Below are 6,000 nucleotides of genomic sequence, written 5' to 3' on the forward strand. Positions count from 1 at the left end.
ACATAGATGGTCAGGAGGGCTCAACAGCGGCTATACTTCCTGAGGAGGCTGATGAGGTTTGGCATCTCGCCTTAGATCCTCAGAAACTTCTACAGCTACATTGTTGAGAGCATCCTGACCAGCTGCATCACTGGGTGGTATGGTAACACCATACCTATGGTAACACCACCTCTTCTGGACCGCAGAGGCTTGCACCTGTTCAAAAGGTAATGGGTCTTCCAGCAAAGTCTGATCCACTGGAAGATCAAGCACTACAATCTTCATTCTATTCAGAAATGTATCTTACTTCAATAAACCATTTTTGCTAAATAGGTTTTTGGTACGATAAAAAGTGTGCTCTTACCACACAATGCTTCATTTCCATGGGCTTAATACTTTTGTTCCATCACAACACTTGACAACTTAGAGTAAGCTGATTATTTGACTGCATGCATATATGTGGGTATGTGGGTATGTGGGTATGTGGGTATTGCGCTGTTCTTTTAAAACATCCTTTAGCTTTTATCAATAGTTCAAGGGATGAGGGCTATGGGAGGAGGGGGGTGCTTAATGCAGCCACCACCAAAGTGCTTATTTCTGACAACAGCCACTGTGTTTGGAATAAACAATCATAAATTCAGAGAGCAGGCGAATGTACCTGTTGCTAAGGACACAGAAAGACACAATTTTCTTTACGTTAAATCTGTGAGGCATGTTGTGGCGCAGTCACATCTCCTATGATGTTTGGTGAAATACAGAACATAGTTGCTGTGCATTTTCATCTGACAAAAGGCAGCTGACCATTGATCTTAACAAATGCTCTCCAGAATGCTGAACTATGGCAATATGCAATTACCACTCTCAATTCTAAATTAGATCTAAAGTTGAAATAAAGTTGATCTTTCTAATTATTTAAGGTATATTCTCAATTACATCCTTGCCTTTTTCAGACTAAAGACTTAGCATTGAAGTAATTGTTTGTGTGCAAGATTACCCTGTGACATAAAAATAAATAGTAGTAAATGAGAAAAAGTTTAACATTGCTAATTTATGAGTATTTTTAGCAGCTTTTACCCTTTTGAATAGTTTTATGAACTTGAAAAAAACAACAACTCATAGCACGCTATTTCGCTTTCCCCAGATACTCCAAGAAAAAAAGATTATGGCTAAACCCAAAATATAATTAAAACTCTTATTTTTTATATATTTCTGTGCCTCAAACTGCAAGTCTGTGTGTGTGTATAAATAACACCTTATCAATTGGGACAAAGTTGAGGGTTTGTTTCTAATTTATGCCACCCCTCATTGCCAACCACTTGGTACAGCTGATGTCATCTGTTAAAACTGTTCTTAACAGGACTGCACCTTTTTTTTTTCTGACACTTTATCAAATTATCAGACTGGAAAAGAAGGTACGCTCTGCAGTTTGCAGATCCTTTCCATTAAGATGTATCAACATCAAGGGTATGCTTTTGTGGTTTGTTATTCTATTTTTTACTAAACACACTGTGCTGTGTTTTTCCTTTTTCTCAGTTTATCTTATAGTACTACTTTTGTCACCTTGCGATTGCTGTCACTTGCGTATCTTCCCTTTGCTCCTTGCAGCTTTAGTCTGTCAGCCATCCTCCATGCTTTAGTTATGTTAGCAGCATAAGCTAACTTTTGTAAGTTTTAGTTTGTTTAATAGGGCAGAAAAGTGTCTAGAAATTGTAGTAGTTCATTGAACAATGACTCCAGGCAGGTAATTTGCTGACAGTAATTGTTGTAACCAATTTGTTGTAGTTTTGAGGAAATTTTGCAGCTCTATATTTTACATAGCCCTTTAAAATAGCTGTACATTTGACTTCTAATTCAACTGATTACCAACATGCATTGCAGTGCATGTTGTTATTGTATCAGCTAATGTTGGCTACTGATGATCTGTTGTCTACAAAACAACTTGAAGACAACAACAACTTTTTTCATATGTTTTGGTCTTGAGGGAGCAGAAAATGCATTTTTGTCAGAGGAGTCTAATATTTAGAGTTGTTTTCATTTCAGAACTCCTTGACTTACTCTCAACAGTTTCTATGTTTGTAGTTCAAGAGATAAGATCTTGTTGATAAAACAGTAACTTGCCATTCCAATCAAACTGTTGTTTTCCCCAAGGGGGCACTGCATCTTTCAGTGTAGCAAATGTATTTACCTCTGCCTTAGAGGAAGTTGATAGTAAAAGTGGGTCATGCTTGGAATAAGTGTGCAATATTTGTCAAAGGAATCAAGCCAGCTATCTCCGAGAGCCAAATCATACCTGTGACAGTAGCAGAACTCTTCTTTGTTGTACAATATTTTCATTACAACCAGTGTGTGTTCACATTAATCTAATTTAGAATTAATTCTAAACAAATCAACTTTTTTTCATATAAAATACAAATCAATTGAGTGCGACAAAATCCAAGATATTAAGATAAGTTTTCTACAGCCTAAAATGAACACAAATGGACATGGAAAGTACACAATGGTGGCCAAGAGGCACTACCACGAATCCCTCGAGCGGAAAAACAACCAAGAGCAGTATTAAAAGGAAAGCCTGCTCGGTGATGGGACCAAACCTGGACCATCTTCAGTCAGGCGAAGGACAAACAGGGAGCTATCCTGGACAATCCTTCCCACCCCCTGCACGTCGAGCTGTGGCTGATGTACAGCTCCTTCAACCAATGGTTCATCCCACACCAGTGCAGAACTGAATGCTTTAGACGCTCCTTGTGCCTAACCTCAAGCCCACGGCCATCAGACGGTACAACAGCAGTCACAACTCTGACCAGCCTGAGTGCTCCTGTGCTGCTTCCACAATTTCACAATCTCACTACCCTACCCTATTCACTACCTCACCCATTCACGTTATGTCCTAACTCTTCTGTCTCCTATCCTTGTTTGTCCCGGCCTGTACACATCCTGCCTATTTTTGTTTATTTACAGTATTTTACTCATTGCTATTTATTTTTGTCACTCTATTTATATTGTTCCTTTGTTCTTGTTGCCCATTGTCATCCCTAATGTTGTTGTTGTCTGCTGTCTATTTATTTGTGAATTTTTTTTCATCATGCTCTCCTCTGTCTTCTGCCCTCCGATTTATATTTTTCTTTTTTTTCTTTTCTTTCTTATCTTATCTTATCTTATCTTATCTTATCTTATCTTATCTTATCTTATCTTATCTTATCAAATCTTATCAAATCTTATCTTATCTTATCTTATCTTATCTTATCTTATCTTATCTTATCTTATCTTATCTTATCTTATCTTGTCTTGTCTTGTCTTGTCTTGTCTTGTCTTGTCTTAAAAATGCACTAAAATCAATAGTTGCCATGCATGAAATGCTTTGGTTTCCAGATAATTGTTGTTATTATGCCAGTGCTGAGTTTGACTTCATAAGAAAAACAAGAATCCAAGCAACTTGTAACTAAAATGTAGTAATATAGGGATTACAAATAGATGGTGCACTGCACTGCCAGGAGAATTATGATCAACTAGCTCTTATTCAAAGCCCCCGCTTTGAATATGAGTTAATGAGCTCCCTGCTCTTGAATTGAAAAAAGATAAAGAATACTTTAAAACTGATTATTTTCTAGCCACGTAGTCCTTTAAGTTACCTTTATACCCGAAGGCTGATGCAAGAAAGCAAGACCATGACATCAAGTTTTACCGTATTGAGAACTCCTGTGAGTTGAGCGTGTTTTTGTCCTCTGCTAAAGCAGCCCTAACTCGCCAGGGAGATAAACGTTTAGCCTACTGACAAGAAGAATTCCGACAAAACCATTCAGAGAAGCTGTTGTGAATTGTGTCATGAGTTATTGCTGTTACAAAAGCACTTACTGTTAATGTTAATGTTTAATTGACTTTGGTATATCCTATACCATTGTGTTTCTTTGATTAGAGGTAGCAAATGCTCTAGTTGCTGTGTGCTGCATAATAGCACGGCCAGCAGAGTTGCCTACTGAACAGTGTCTGAGCATTAAAAGGAACGTGGCGCTTATTTTGCTTACTTTACGCCACTCGGTTTAAGCGAGCTTGCAAGTGGTAATGGTTTTCACTCAGCACTTGGTTTCTTAACTTAAAAAGTACTTTTATTGTGTGATTTATGCATATATTTTCTTTATACTAAGGAGTAAGTTTATAAGTAATGCAAATGCTTATATCATGATATAATGCCTCTATCATGATATTATCACTAATATTATTATCACTATCATTATCACTCGTCAACCAGCACATATCCCAATGCACTGAAGATAGCAAAGTAGGAATTTCACCGTTCAGGGAAACTAGTTTCTACATGTGACAATGAACGCTTTGAATCTTGAATCCAGAATATTATGGGTTGATTTGATGTGAAGTACTTCATCACATTGTTAAAAAAGGGGTCTATCCATTATTGGTTACACAAATGTATAAGAATTTAATTAGGATGGAATTATTCATTAGTCTGCACTCTGTGTAGAGCGGTTTTATTAGTGACAGATTCCGATCCAAGATGGCGAGCCCAGCCAAGAGAAGACTGAGGACAGCCAGCCGTGTAGTTTCCTCTGAGGAAACTGATATCGGATCACTTCAACAACAGATAAGATACCAAATAAGAGTGCTCCCGCTCACTCAACTGAGTCATTGGATAATACACATTGTGTGTGTGTGTGTGTGTGTGTGTGTGTGTGTGTGTGTGTGTGTGTGTGTGTGTGTTGGAGGGGGGGGGGTACTGTTTGGAATTTATTTTTGGACTAGGGTATGATTTAATTTTTGTTATTGCTTTGAAGAGTTTTTCTTCTTTTTCCTATTCATTTAGTCAATAAATTTATCAACTATTCAATTATTTTTTTGTGAATCACCTAAGCCACACCTCTCTCCCAAGCCTAGGTAGATGTTTAATGCTTACAGGTCCAGCCTACAAACACAACAAAATCAAGTGCATAAACAATAATATAAGGTGACCCATAAATTTCACAAAAAGAGCAACCACTGGAAGGTGGAGGTCTCTAACCAGCACTTTTTATAGGATGGCCCCTGACAGGAAAATCTCATCCTAAAATCGAGCGCCAAAAGTAACAAATAAAAGAAAAGTTCTGAAACCGACTGATATATGGGAAAGCAGAAATTTCAGATTGCAAAGAGAAGGATGGCAGTCAGCAATATTTCTGGCTAAAAATCAGCAGCTGCTGTCCTCTTGTGCTGGAACTGTACAGAAAAGGTTTTCATGGCTAACAGCGGAAGATTAAAACTTCAAATGGATAGGACTTTATCTTGAACATGGACTCAGGAAGGACAGGTTGTGACATTTGAAAATGTCGGTGTACACGACCACAACTTCCACAGTTGTTGAACAAATAGAAACATTAAATGGACATTTGACACCAACTTTGTAACAGTCATAGATTAGTAGATTAAAAAAGACTACCTCCTGAATTTTGATAGTTTGAGCACATTCAGGTCATTCTAGGTCTTGATCTATTTTAAAATGCTATGGTTAAGATACACTTTATTGATCCCCACTGGGGGAATTCTTTTGTCACAGCAGCATAAAGATAATAGTGTAAAAAAATAAACATAAACAGGGACAGTTACAAGACAGAAAATAGCAAACACATCCAGAAATAAATAGACCGCAGGGAGAACAACAACAGCAACAACATCAGGGATAATAATGGACAACAGAATTGAACAGTGAGGGTGAAAAACGGACAACTAAAAACTAAACAACTATATAAATAGAGCAGGAATAGAACAAAAATAGGCAGGATGCGTGCGGGCTGGGACCAACAAGGATAAAAAGGACAGCAGAGTTAGGGCATGACATGTGAATGGGTGAGGTAGTGAATGGGGTGAGATAGTGAGGTTGTGGTCGCAAAAGTTTTTGGGAACACTGTGGCAAACAACACAGTGCACCGGAGAAGCGTTATATAGTCCCACCAGCGAAAGAAGAGTGTACAGGTAAATAAATAAGTCAAGAAAGAAAAGAGATAGAGGTAAAGATAGTAGGTGCTGCTGTGACAG

The sequence above is a fragment of the Fistularia commersonii genome, chromosome 3 (assembly GCF_037954325.1).
Source record: "Fistularia commersonii isolate RoL2024-O1a breed Wild chromosome 3, RoL_Fcom_v1.0, whole genome shotgun sequence".
NCBI classification, from domain to species: Eukaryota; Metazoa; Chordata; class Actinopteri; order Syngnathiformes; family Fistulariidae; genus Fistularia; species Fistularia commersonii.